Source organism: Quercus lobata, chromosome 9, assembly GCF_001633185.2.
Source record: "Quercus lobata isolate SW786 chromosome 9, ValleyOak3.0 Primary Assembly, whole genome shotgun sequence".
Lineage (NCBI taxonomy): Eukaryota > Viridiplantae > Streptophyta > Magnoliopsida > Fagales > Fagaceae > Quercus > Quercus lobata.
In genome coordinates, this window is record NC_044912.1 from 53,758,001 (window position 1) to 53,773,620 (window position 15,620).

Genomic DNA, 15,620 nt, shown 5'->3' on the forward strand with positions numbered 1-15,620 from the left:
ATGAACTACTTCCTCCGGTATATCCCAATCCGGATTTGTCTGAAAAGCTCTTTTGAGATGAGATAACATCATCTAACTTCTTGGTGGTGACCCTCTCTATTTTAGCATTTGCTTGCACAACCTCATTCTCATGAAATCTCACTTTTGTGTAAGTTTCGGACAGCTCACCATTCAATGTTTCTATCTCACAGTTGGCCTCCCTATATCGGATTAGGAGACTTTTGTAGTCCTCCTCTGCCTTCTTCATTTTTCTCACAGCAGCCTTGGCCACCCTTGTGTACTCACCCGACTTCTCCAAGAGTGAGTTATAATTCTCTTGAAGATTTGCTGTGCTTTCATCTTCTTCGGCGTCTGATTCTTCAACAATTCCTAGTGATTCATCATCACTATGTTCTCCAAGGTCTCGTACAAGCAGATTCAACTCATCTGAAGACTCAACATGAGCAATAGTCATAAAAGCCGAATAGTTCCCCTCTCCATCACAGCTTTCTTCTGATTCTGAGTCAGATGAATCTGAGTTACTCAATGTCGTGGCATACACTTTGCCTTTCGATTTCAAATAATTCGGACGTTCCTTCTTAAAGTGTCCATGCACGTTACATTCGAAGCAAGTTACACTTTGTGTAGGTTGGGATTCTTTTCCATCTTTCTTTTTGAATTTCCTTTTCTCCCTTCCAGAACTTTGGAATTTCCTTTTATCATCAAATTTGCCATTATTTTTGAATTTCAAGAACTTTCTGAGATTTTTGACAAGGTATGCAACATCTTTGTCAACCACATCTTCTCCCGATGAGTCTTGATCTTCCACCTCCTCATTAATGGTCTTAAGAGCAAGAGATTTACTCTTCCGTTGATTGGGCAGCGACATCTCATAAGTCTGCAGAGAACCAACCAGCTCCTGTACTTTAATGTCATCAAGGTCCTTGCTGTCTTCAATCGCTGTCACTTTAGCACGAAAACTTTCCGACAATGATCGAAGGATCTTCCTTACAATTTTTGAATCCTCCGTTTTCTCCCCCAAGTTGAACTTACTGACAACCACCTCATTTAGCTTCCCATAGAAAGAGTCAAAAGACTCATCCTCACTCATTTTGAGCTCCTCAAACCGAGTGGTTAGCATTTGCAACTTGGTGTCTTTCACTTTCTTCGTGCCTTCATAGGTGGTTTCCAAAATCTCCCAGGCTTCTTTGGCAATGGTAATATGAGAAATCCTGTGAAATTCATCTGGAGGCACACCACAAAAAATAGCATTGAGTGCTTTACTGTTAGCATTAGATGCAGCAAGTGCTGCCTTATCCCAAGTGGATTTGGCTGCCTCAGGTCTGGTCCAACCAATCTCAACAGCATCCCAAACAGATTCATTAATAGAACACAGAAAAGCTCTCATGCGAACCTTCCAAAAAGCATAATTACTACCATCAAAATATGGCGGTGCATTTAAGGATTGAGACCGATCCATCTCAAAAGGGAGTCAAGGATCACACAATGGTAATGAAACCAATAGCAGTGTACCCGCTCTGATACCAAATGAAAGTTCAAAAACGTGTATAAACACCTTTGAACGTTTAGACCCCCAAATTACAACTTAACCAATTCAAGCAATATGTCAAACAATTAGTGTGCGGAAACTTAACATATTCTATAATATGAAATTGGTAAAAACTATCTAAGCCAAAACAAAATACAATCTACAGCAGATAATAAAAAGGCAAAGATAGAGAGGAAGGAAGATGCAAACACAAAGACAACACGCGATGTGTTATCGAAGAGGAAACCGAAACCCTCGGCGTAAAACCTCTCCGCCGCCCTCCAAGCGGTAAACAATCCACTAGAAAATACAGTTGGGATACATGGACAGCAATAGACCCTCCAAGCCTAATCTACCCAGTGCACCTAAGCCCTCCAAGCTTCTTGCTCCAACGAGGTTGCGCAGAACCTTTTTCTTTTCTAGCTTCCCGGATTCCGTTACTAGACCGTAGCATCAACCAATGAAGATTGGTTCCTTCCTAATTGCTTTCCAGAAATCCAAACAGCTCTCTCACAGTAATGATAATGGTGAGAATCAGGTTTGGTATAATGCCTCTCAAGGATTTGACAATGGAGAGGAAGAGAGTTGAGGAATTTGAAGAGACTCTAATGTATAGATTGTGGGTGAATCAATCTGGTTTTTCTTTAGGGTTTCTCTCTCAAAATTCTCTCTGGAAGGCTCTCTCACAATCGTGGGTAAAAGGGGTATTTATACTGGAGTGGGAGAGGAATGTGAAACGTCAGGTTTTACAAAACAGGGGTGGCTCGCGGCTTGACCAAGTCGCGAGATAACCGTATGGCCAGTTGTCCTGTTTTGTCCTGTAGTGCTCCAGCTTGCATGACTGTTCACCTTCCAGCATGCTTGGCACGTGTGCTGCGTCTGGCGGCTTGCAGCCGCGAGTCACCCTCGAGTCACCCGCGAGTCTCTGTTTTCTTGCACACTCTTGAGCAATCTTCACTCTATCTCACTCACTACCCTTACATCAAACCCACCTAAATACAAGGTTACTAAATGCTGAATTACAAGCAAATTTGGCACGGAATAAAGCCAATTAGATGGTTGAATAAATTCAACCTTACAACAACAATACACCATGATCATTGTATGCAGAAAAGCATGAAATGCATATGAAACAGGCAATATGTGATCAAGCAAAGATGGAGTTAAGAGACAAACCATGGCTTGATCAACCAAGTAATCACTACAAGGTAGTGAACACAATGCTCATTCACACTTGAAATGAACACTTGAACATACAAGCAAACAAGAACAATGCAAGTTACTTATATGCCCAACACTCAACCAATGCATAATAAACTAAGTATATGCATCTAGGAACAATCCTACAAGGGCACAAGAGTAACAGTACTCAAAAGAAAATGCATGGCATTTAGATAGAAGTATTGATTTAAACAAAGCATAAAATGCTGCATAAAGCATGGTACAAATCATAAAGCCTACAAATATGCATAAAAACAAAACCCTAAAAGCTTTGGAGGAAGAGAGGAAACACTGACGGAGTTTCCATTGGATGAGAATTCTAAGTCTTGTCCAAGACCTTCCTTAAGAAGTTCCTCATCAGGACAAAGGTCATCATAAACCGGTGAGTGTCGAAGCATTGGTCGGTTGATGTGAAGGATCTCTGCCAAATATGTAGGAGAGACTGAAAAACTCTTTTTCCTAACCCAGCACTTAAGTTCATCTTCTTCCACAATCGCGTTGGCATAAAATTCCTTTACCAAATTCTCATACGCGTCATCCTGATCAGAGAGAAGGTAATTCCAATCCTTGTGAGCAAACCATTTCAGAATGTCAGTGTCATGAAGTGATGATTGGTCAACAAGCCTTTCCAGTAATGGTGTAGCATTTCGAAAATAATTCTCATGAGATTGAAAGGTAGCATAGGATCTGAACTTGTTGGGATCGAACCCTTTTGATGAAGAACGAGTCTTTTTTGTTTGAGGTGAGTACTCATCAACATCAATGACAGGTTTCTTTCCTTTGGAACTACCTCCTTTCACAGCTGCTTTCTTGAATGGAGACATTTCCGGTCTGTATCATGAATAGAGGAAAAGAAAGAATACAATCCAGCATACATTATTAGCAGTGGGTTAGTGTCAAATTAGGGATAATGAAGAAACCCTAAAAGCTAGATGGAAATGTCTAGAAAATAACAATGAGGGACAATAATGACCCAAATGTAGCTACAAAATAGAGTGGATCAGATTAAAACCACACAAAATGAGAACATCACACACTTTAGTGACCAAACACGGGTAAGAGAAATATGAATACCAAGAAGAACACAAAAACCATGAGGAAAAGGCAAAACAAAGAGTAGAGAACAAAACCCATACCTTTCCTTGAAGATAGATTGAATGGTAACAAGTCAGTGAAAGAATTTGAAGATTACCAGAGTGATGTTGAATAAGTGAAAGTAAGACCAGAAAATGAATAGACACAGAGTGCAAGACAAGCAAATGAGAACCCTTTTTTGAGAAAAGTGTTGAAAATGAGCTCATTTTGCAGAACATGCGATTTTCGCGACTTAAATGAGTCGCCAACAAGATGCCAGGTCAAGTCACCAAAACACCCAAAGACAAAATTTTGAAAAATTTTCTAAGTGTTTTTCGCGACTGGAAGGTTTACTCGCAAGGGAGTCGTGAGCTGAGCTGCGAAAATCTTTGTGTAACCATCGCAACTTGACCTTCCACTCGCAAACAAGTCACCAAAATTGACCCGAGAACTCGCGACTGAGGCTTGCGACTTAACTTACCCGTGACTAAGTCGCCAAAACAGGGCAAAAATACTTTTTGAACTTTTCAAATTTTGAAGAACAAAATACATTCCAAAAACACCTAAAACACTCAAAAATCTTTTTGTATTTGAATCAACAAAGATTAAGCATGTGAAAACATATTTCATCCAGTACAATCACACCAATGAATATGGCATTTATTGAACATAAACTTATGTGTTGTGTGTAAATATCAACAATGAGATAGTCCATAGTCTAATGTGAAGCTTCAATGATCAATTCAACCAAGGCATACACAATTAGTACTAGATCATGAGACCCATTTCAATTATAGAAGTATGCATATATGACTTCCCACAAAACTTGATAACATAACTTGGAGCTTTACATTTGACTCCACTTTCAATCATAGCATTTGATCTATTTGATCTTTTTGAGATAATCACCACTCATTGTGAGAGTGATATTTGATATTTCACTTTGATGAGATAGCTTTTGGCTTTTTGAATAAACATTCACTTTAATTTTTGGTCGTTTTCCCTTTTTCCTAGTCGAATACTAGTATGTGTGACAAACTTTTGCAGCTCAATATCTCTTTTCATTTGGAGATTTACATTTGGTGAGCTCTTTTTAGCAAAAACAAAAATAAAGAGTGGGAAGATATATAGACAAAAGTCTATGCATGTCTCAGGATCAACATAACCATTTACTAATCATTCATGACAAGTTTGAAGATCTATTTACAACAATCACATAGATTTCAAGATTTCTCCCACAGTGATAAGAGTGCAAAGAAACAAGCTATGCTTGAAAATGCACAAAGCCATTAGCACAAAGGTACAAGGCAAAACAAGTTTTGAGACAAAACTCAACAATGTCAATCAAACTTTTTGATTTTCTAATTTTTTATGTGATTTTTGGATTTTTGACACATAAGAAGAAAAAGATTGATCAAAGACAACAATGTAAAAACAACAAAAGCAAACAAATAGAATCATGCTATACAAAAAGCCAACAAAGTAGTGTGTGCCCCAACACAAACAAAATTAACATATTATAAATATGTGAAGCACACATCACACAAGAGAGTCAAGGAATTGTACCAACACCAATGGTCTTACGGAGTGTTTCAAACTGTGGACCATCGAGAGGCTTGGTGAAGATGTTCGCCTTTTGATTGTCGGTGTGTATGAACTCAAGACACATAACTCTTTCCTCTACCAGATCTCGAATGAAATGGTAATGTACCTCTATGTGTTTAGATTTTGAATGCTGGACAGGATTCTTGGAAAGATTGATGGCACTGGTGTTGTCACAGAAGACACACATCGTCTCTTGAGGAATTCCATAATCATGAAGTAATTTCTTCATCCAAAGAAGCTGAGTGCAGCAACTGCCAGCGGCAATGTATTCTACTTCAGCAGTAGATAGAGACACAGAATTTTGTTTCTTGCTCATCCATGAGACAAAATTGTTACCAAGGTAGAAGCAGCCTCTTGAAGTACTCTTCCGATCGTCTACACTACCAGCCTAGTCAGCATCTGAATACCCGGCAAAACAAGCATTTGAGTCTTTTGAATACCACAGACCATAGTCTGAAATTCCATTAACATATCGAATGATTCGCTTAATTGTAGTCAGGTGAGATTCCTTTGGATTAGCTTGATATCTGACACAAACACCAACACTGAATGCAATGTCCGGTCTACTAGCTGTAAGATAGAGTAAACTCCCAATGATACTCCTATATAAGGTAGGACTTACTTCTACTCCAGAAGAATCAATATTCAGTTTAGTAGATGAGCTCATGGGAGTGGAGGCATATTTTTTGGAGTCTAGTCCAAACTTCTTAACAATGTTTCTAATATACTTCTCTTGTGAAACAAATATACCTTTTTTCTGTTGTTTGACTTGAAGACCCAAGAAAAATGTGAGTTCCCCTACCATACTCATCTCAAATTCTTTCTTCATCTCTTCAGAAAATTCAATAGCACAATCTTCAATGGTAGCCCCAAACACTATGTCATCAACATAAACTTGTGCCACAAGGAGATAATCTTCATCATTTTTGACCAACAAAGTCCAGTTGGCATATCCCCTTTTGAATCCTCTATCTAGGAGATAATGTGTAAGCCGATCATACCAAGCTCTAAGTGCTTGTTTTAAGCCATAAAGGGCTTTCTTCAATCTCAACACATAATCAGGAAAGTGAGGATCCTCAAATCCTTTTGGTTGCTCAACAAACACTTCTTCATTTAGGTATCCATTTAGAAATACACATTTTACATCCATTTGATAGAGTTTGAAGTTCATAGTGCGTGCAATGGACATGAGAATTCGAATAGATTCAAGTCTTGCCACAGGAGTGAAGGATTCATCAAAGTCTACTCCTTCTTCTTGAGTGTATCCTTGAGCTACTAACCGAGATTTATTTCGAATTATCTCTCCATCTTCATCGGTTTTGTTTTTGAAAATCCATTTTGTGCCTATGACATGAACATTTTCAGGCCTTGGAGCAAGTTCCCACACATCATTCCTCATAAACTGATTCAGCTCTTCATGCATTGACTCAACCCAATTCTCATCTTGAAGAGCCTCTTCTACCCTTTTTGGCTCAAATTCAGCAAGGTAGCAATGATATGTTACATGATTGGCCAAAAGGATGTTTCCTTTTCTGAGGCGAAGACCTTCATCTAGAGACCCTATAATGTTGCTTTCCAGATGGTTCTTAATTACTCTTGAAGATGGATTCTTTGATGTGGAGACTTCATCACTTCGTGAGATAGGAGGATGGACTTTCGGAGGAGTAAGAGGACTTGATGTTCTAGACATCGATCTCATTTCCATTCTTGAGTTCATGGGAGTTGATTCTTCTTCTGGTGTAGGTTCTTCAACTTCTATATTAAGAGCTTCGACCTCAGTATCAGGTTCTTTGGTGCTCGGCCCTTCTCCATCATCAATCATCTCCACCTTAGATAAGGCATCATCAATCTTGACATTGATGGACTCCATTACTGTCTTAGTTCTCTTGTTAAAAACTCTATACACCCGACTCGTAGTAGAGTACCCAAGAAAAATACCTTCATCACTTCTCGCATCAAACTTCCCAAGATTCTCCCGATCATTTAGGATATAACATTTGCTTCCAAACACTCGGAAATACTTCATCTAGGCTTCTTTCCATTCCAAATCTCATAGGCGGTCTTCTTTGTTCCTACTCGGAAAAATATTCTATTGCCAATGTGACAGAAGGTGTTGACAACTTCTCTCCAAAACTTTTGAGGTATTTGCTTGTTAAGTAACATGACACTCGCCATTTCCTAAATCACCCGATTCTTTCTCTCTACCACTCCATTTTGTTATGGAGTTTTGGGGGCTGAAAATTCCCTTTTGATTCCATTCTTTTCACAGAAAGACTCGAATCTTACATTCTTAAATTCCCTCCCATAATCACTTCTTATTTTGGCAATAGGGACCCCTCTCTCATTTTGTAGTTTCTTGCACAGAATTTCCAACCTTTCACATGCTTCTGATTTTCTCTAAGAAATTCAACCCAAGTGTATCTTGAGTAATCATCCACAATGACCATAATGTATCTCTTTCCTCCTAGACTTTTAGTTCTGGTGGGCCCCATTAGATCAACATGAAGTAACTCTAAACATTTCTTTCCTATTTGACATGCACCACAAATAGTCTTCTTCACCTTTCCAACCTTAGGAAGTCCCTCAACTGCTTCAAGTTTGGACACTTTAGTTACTTGTTTGAAATTCGAATGCCCAAATCTGTGATGCCAAAGTTCCAACATGTCAACACGAGCACTTCTACATGAAATGGGTGCCGTGGGATCTACTCCGTAACAGTTGTCTGTAGTCCGATTTCCCTCCAAGACTTGAATCTCTTCTTCATTGATGATCAAGCATCCCTTCTTAGAGAATTGTACTAGGAAATCATCATCACAAATTTGAGTGATGCTCAGAAGATTTGCCTTCAACCCCTTTATGTATAACACATCTTTCAAAGGAGGTAATCCAGGTATCTCGATAGTCCCTTTGCCAAGAACTTGAGCATGACTTCCATCACCAAAAGTCACATAGTCACCAACCTTTTCTTTGAGTGTCTTAAACAGTGACTTATCCCCTGTCATATGACGAGAACAACCACTGTCAAGATACCACAAGCATGAATTAAATACCTTCAATGAGGTATGCACAAATAAGCTCACATGAGACAAACATTCTTGACCTTCAAACAAAAACTTATCATCAGTTTTCATGCTTCTGTTAGATTGACCTTTCATTTTCAGACTCTTAATCATCTCACACAATATTCTATTCTTTTTTTTGTATTTCTTAATCAACGATTTAGATTCAGATATGCTACTGTGTAAGATGTAATTCTGATTTTCAAAATATTCTAGCATGTGAACAAATATCCTAGCATGTTTCTTAGTTTTTAACAACTCTACAAGTTCATTGTTAAGACACCTTTCAAACATACTCATAGAGTCATTTTTACAAACACTTAAACTACAATTCAACATGGTATTTTCCATAATAGCTACCAAAACAAAGGGGTCTAGGATTGCACTTAGGTAATTAAACCACAATAAGTGCACCCGCTCTGATACTAATTGAGAGTTCAAATAATGTAAAAACACCCTTGAACGTTTAGACCCCCAATTTACAAATTAACCAATTCAATCTTTATGTCAAACAACTAGTGTACGGAAAATGAACAAAAGCTATAAAACAGAATTGGTAAACAATCTAAGCCAAATTAAAATCACAACCCACAACAGATAATAAAAGGCAAAGATAAAAGGGAAGGAAGATGCAAACACAAAGACAACACACGATGTGTTATCGAAGAGGAAACTGAAACCCTCGGTGTAAAATCTCTTTGCCGCCCTCCAAGCGGTAAACAATCTACTAGAAAATGTAGTTGGGATATATGGACAGTAATAGACCCTCCAAGCCTAATCTACCTAGTGCACCTAAGCCCTCCAAGCTTATTGCTTCAACGAGGTTGCATCGAACCTATTTCTTTTCTAGCTTTCCAGATTCCGCTACTTGACCATAGCATCAACCAATGTAAATGGGTTCCTTCCTAACTGCTTCCCAGAACACCAAACAGCCCTCTCACAGTAATGGAAATGGTGAGGAAAAGGTTTTGGTAAAAATGCCTCTCAAGGATTTAACAATGGAGAGGAAAAGAGTTAAGGAATTTGAAGAGACTCTTATGTAAAGATTGTAGATGAATCAATCTTGTTTTACTCTAGGGTTTCTCTCTCAAAATTCTCTCTGGAAGCCCTCTTTCATTCGTGGGTATGAGGGGTATTTATACTAGGGTGAGAAGAGAATGCAAAACGTCAGGTTTTTCAAAATAGGGGTGGCTCGTGGCTTGGCCTCGCGACTTGACTGAGTCGCAAGATCCAGTTGCGAGATAATCGTATGGCTAGTTGTCCTATTTTGTCCTGTTGTACTCCAGCTAGCATCACTGTTCACCTTCTGGCATGCTTGGCACATGAGCTACTTCTAGCGGCTTGCAGCCTCGAGTCACCAGCGAGATCAAGCTGCGAGACTCTGTTTTCTTGCACACTCTTGAGCAATCAACACTCCATCTCACCCACGACCCTAACAACAAAACCAACCTAAATATTGGGTTACTAAATGCTGAAATACAAGCAAATTTGACACGGAATAAAGCCCACAAAATGGTTGATTAAATTCAACCTCACATTGAACATCACAGGGCGCAGTATAGTCACTATCCTTAGAACAAGCGTCGATCATCGACACTTTTAGGGCAACCTCATAATCGCAATTGCCACTACTAAAATAGGCACCAGCTGCCTTTTCATAGTCTTCAGTAGAATCACACGAAACTTTCCCCATTTCCTTTGCTTCAGCTCTTAGCACCTTGGACAATGACAAACCTACATTCAAAATAATTTCATAATTTTCATTAGCTACTTCTACGTGGTGTGAAAAAATTATACTATTGTATCCATGAGAGGGAAAGGAACTAACAAGATGCAATGACCAGTAGGATCATGACCATGGAAGCCATCTTGGAAGAAGCAAGCTCCATATTCTCTACGCTTGTGTGGATATAGGAAAACTAGGACTTCGCTTAGGTTTTCTTCGCTCAATAGAATAGGATCCCCTATTGGCAATATTTATATGGGAGGGCACATCCCATTTAGAAACAAGCATCCTCTATCCTTGGAAAGAAAGGGTGGTTTTAGGTAATTTGAAAAATGGTTTAAATAATTTTCACCATTAGCGGTAACTCAATCTTGAGCATAGTTGTCAAAATCGCGATCCAGATCATAAAATCGCACGATTTTATGATCCCACCTCACCAAAAAGTTTTAAATCGTAGCAGGATCACAAAAATGGTAGGATCATGTAGGATCGTATGGGATCCTACCATTTGGCTTGATGTTTTTTTTTTTTTTTTTTTTTTTTTTTTTTGTTTTAAGTGGGATTCATTTGGGTAAGATAATCCACCTAAGCCCACAAGCCCAATGGGTTATCAGAAGCCCAATAATGAATTGAAGTTCCAAATTTACCCCTATGTCAACATAAAATATCAAAAAAACCTATAGTACTTAAGTTTAACGTTTTGGATGTTGATACTAGGAAGGATATAGATGATGAAATGGGATATGACAATGGCAGTGATTAGATTAGAATAACCTTAGAATAGGAATTCTCTTTTGGATTTCATATTTATAATTAGCTAGTATACCTTAAATTGAGAATTCTCTTTTGAATTACATATTGTAAATTTGTAGTTAGCTAGTTTTTATATGCTAACTAGCCTAACTTATTTTGGATTTCGAACTTAGAATTTGGAAAACATTTTCCATATGTGTAGATAATATTTTGGTAATTAGTTGTTAATTAAACATGTACATAACTTTTTAGATACATTATGTCAAAAGTTAAATATATTTTGTTTTGTTAGAATGACATAAGAACGATCTAGTGCGGGCAAATTACATTTTATGATGCAATTTTTTTTTAATAGATGGATTCATATTTTAAATGATTATATAACATACAAAGTTACTATCAATAGGTTTTTTGCTTAAAATCTGAAAATAGGTAAGATCTTACGATCCACAATCTGATCCTACAATCCATGATCCTACCTACATCCCACGATCTTACATAAGATTCCAATTTTGACAACCTTCATCTTGAGTTTTAAGAGCCATATTGTTTAGACATTTTGAGAGCTAAAAACGGTAGTTTAGCAAAACTTGACTTTAATGATATGTTAAGCTAGACAATAAATGAGGGATTGCATTTTTAAATCTGCAGATTTTCATGTTTCAAAAAAGGCAATTTCACAATGGCTTTTTAATATCGCACGATTTGCATGATTAATTTTCCGCAAACTTTTCTGCTTGAAAACCTGAAATAGCCTCAAATTAAATTTAGGTTTTCCTTCGTGCTGAAGGTCTTCTCTTTATCTCTTGATTTTTACTCTCCTTTTTATTCTTTGAATGTCTTTATATCTATGTCTCATCAAGTAGGAATGAATTTACTTGAATATCGTACTACCTTATGGCTGCAATACATATATACAAATATATAATTTTTGGGAAAAAAATCTGACTTCATTTTAAAACAATTTTGCTTATTATTGAGCTATTTGATCATGAATTAGAATTACTTTAAATTAACATAATTTAGGACTTTTTATAACTTTAAAAACCACATTAACATAATTTATTATATTCAAAAACAATTTCTAAAAGATTATGTTTATGTGTAGGGGAAAACATAAAATCAAAATCTCATATTTTATATAGTATTTTACTAACCACATGGATGTATGATAGGCGCACGGCAGTCTCATATTGTTAATCACATAAATTGTGAGCATATTACCTAAGATAGTGTGTACATCAAATATTATAATAAACTACCTTAAGTCAAATCCAACACTTAAAAAAAAAAAAATCAAATTACACTATTTTTTTTAGTAAAATTTGATTGCGGAGAAGCCCAGCAAACTCATTCTCTCATGGATTGTCCACAATTGAAATTGGACTTGGAAAATGACTCAATTTAATTTCAAGTCCAGATAATCATAATTGTGTCCAACCCAAGTAATACCCTCAATCCTCATACCCAACTCCTGTTTTGTATGAATTTCCTTATTCAATTACAACTCATTGGATGCGCTTATCTTTTCACTTTTTTTTTTTTTTTTTTGAATCTCACTTTTTACAGTTTTAACAAATTAGTAAAAATAAACCCTAGACACACACAATAAAAGGGCACTTATTTTAGCAACAAGAAAACAATTAATAAAAATTCAATATATACACACACACACCTATATAATGAATTGACAAAATATATATTAAATTATGTATTGTAGCACATATTTTTGTTAATTTAATATAAGAGCTAGACCCCTTCATAGTGGTACTTTTAAGTATCGAGTTTAAACTTGGTGAGGGAGTATAATTAAAGGTTTAAGCTTGGTACTTTGTCCATTTTTCTCCCATGATTATTTTTTTTCTTAATTAAGACATTAAAATATCTCTTAATTGCACTACACGGCTAATATGACTCAATGCATGCACAAAAGTAATTCCAAAGGGCAAATTACAACTTGCCCACCTGTGGTTTGGTCGAAATTTAAGTTGCCTACTTGTGGTTGTAAACTCCACACTTTACCTACTGGAGGGACCAAAATGAGAATAAGCAGAAAATGTAGGGATCAAAAGTCTATTTTTGCATTATGTTTTACAACTTAAATATTGAGAATTTGATGAGAGAGAGAGATTGATCGATCGTAAAGCTAAAGAAGAAGGTCGCATAGGCCCATGGGACGAAACCAAATAAGACAATCAGTTTACGACAATAAATTAGATAGACCCAAAAAAAAAAAAAAAAACCAATCAGCAAATGAACTAAGGTTATATTCGTTTTGACTAAAAACATTTTTTTTCCACAAAATTTGGCTTTTTACAATCAATTGTTTGGTATGGGAAAAATAGAAATCAACCCCCCAACCCCAAAGAAAAAGGTTTTTGTGATAAGCTGATGAAAACAAGCCTAATTGAAGCAATCGCCTAACATAGTCAGTATCTTTTTTAAAATGACATACTGAAAATTGATAAATGCCTCGACATGCAAAGACATTTTTCCCATATAAAACTCATTCTCAACCATTAGGAGGTTGTTTTTGAAGGAGACTCATAGGGGTGCATTCAAGCTATTCGTTGTAATTATTAAACTTGGCTAAATCTATCCCAAAACAATCCTTTTGTTGGTCCACCTGGAGATGCTAATATGGTAGTCCACTCTTTAGCAAAATACTGTACAAGATCTGTAGTTTCTGTCTATTTTTAACTTTGCAATTGCCCTCCATGTTTTGTTAATCCTATTAGGCAAGAGGTTGGCTTAGTTGTGGTGGTTTAATTTTTTTTTTTTTGTCTTGCAGTTGTTGGAATAAAATTTTTCATTCATATTAGACAAAAAAAAAAAAAAAAAGTGACCAAACAAGTTCATGATTAACCAACACTCCCAACAATATTTCCACAAGCAGCTGCAAAATATGGCTAGATTTCATTTTATTCATAATCGATCGCAACTTTTACTACATCGTCAAAGTGTTTAACACTACGCGTTGAAGTGAAAATTTCAGAGTGTTTGACACACACAAACACAGCTTCCTCCTATACACTGCGCGAATCGTGTTGTTTTGTTAGCATTCTTACATTGAACATCACAGGGCGCGGTACAGTCACTATCCTTAGAACAAGCGTCGATCGTAAACACTTTTACAGTAGCCTCATAATCGCACTTGCCACTACTAAAACAGGCACCAGCTGCCTTTTCACAGTCTTCAGTAGAATCACACGAAACTTTCCCCATTGCCTTTGCTTCGGCTCTTAGCACCTTGGACAATGACAAACCTGCATTCAAAGTAATTTCATAATTTTCATTAGCTACTTCTACGTGGTGTGAAAAAATTATACTATTGTATCCATGAGAGGGAAAGGAACTAACAGGATGCAATGACCAGTAGGATCATGACCATGGAAGCCATCTTGGAAGAAGCAAGCTCCATATTCTCTACGCTTGTGTGGATATAGGAAAATTAGGACTTCCCTTGGGTTTTCTTTGCTCAATAGAATAGGATCCCCTATTGGCAATATTTATATGGGAGGGCACATCCCATTTAGAAACAAGCATCCTCTATCCTTGGAAAGAAAGGGTGGTTTTAGGTAATTTGAAAAATGGTTTAAATAATTTTCACCATTAGCGGTAACTCAATCTTGAGCATGGTTGTCAACATCGCGATCTGGATTGTAAAATCGCACGATTTTATGATCCCACCCCACCAAAAAGTTTAAAATTGTAGCAGGATCGCAAAAATGGAAGGATTGTGTAGGGTCGTATAGGAGGATCGTATGGGATTCTAACATTAGCTTGATTTTTTTTTTTTAAGTGGGATTCATTTGGGTAAGATAATCCACCAAAACCCACAAGCCCAATGGGTTATCAGAAGCCCAATAATGAATTGAAGTTCCAAATTTACACCTATGTCAACATAAAATATCAAAAAAACCTATAGTACTTAAGTTTAACGATTTGGATGTTGATACTAGGAAGGATATAGATGATGAAATGGGATATGACAATGGCAGTGATTAGATTAGAATAACCTTAGAATGGGAATTCTCTTTTGGATTTCATATTTATAATTAGCTAGTTTACCTTAAATTGAGAATTCTCTTTTTAATTACATATTGTAAATTTGTAGTTAGCTAGTTTTTATATGCTAACTAGCCTAACTTATTTTGGATTTGGAACTTAGAATTTGGAAAACATTTTCCATATGTGTGGATAATATTTTGGTACTTAGTTGTTAATTAAACATGTACTGAACTTTTGAGATACATTATGTCAAAAGTTAAATATATTTTGTTTCGTTAGAATGACATAAGAACGATGTAATGCGTACAATATGATGCAATTTTTTTTTTTTAATGGATGGATTAATATTTTAAATGATTATATAACATACAAAGTTACTATCAATAGGTTTTTTGCTTAAAATCTGAAAATAGGTAGGATCTTACGATCCACAATCCGATCCTACGATCCACGATCCTACTTACATCCCACGATCTTACATAAGATTCCAATTTTGACAACCTTGATCTTGAGTTTTAGGAGCCGTATTTTGTAGACATTTTGAGAGCTAAAAACGGTAGTTTAGCAAAACTTGACTTTAATGATATGTTAAGCTAGAAAATAAATGAGGGATTGCGTTTTTAAATCTGCAGATTTTCGTGTT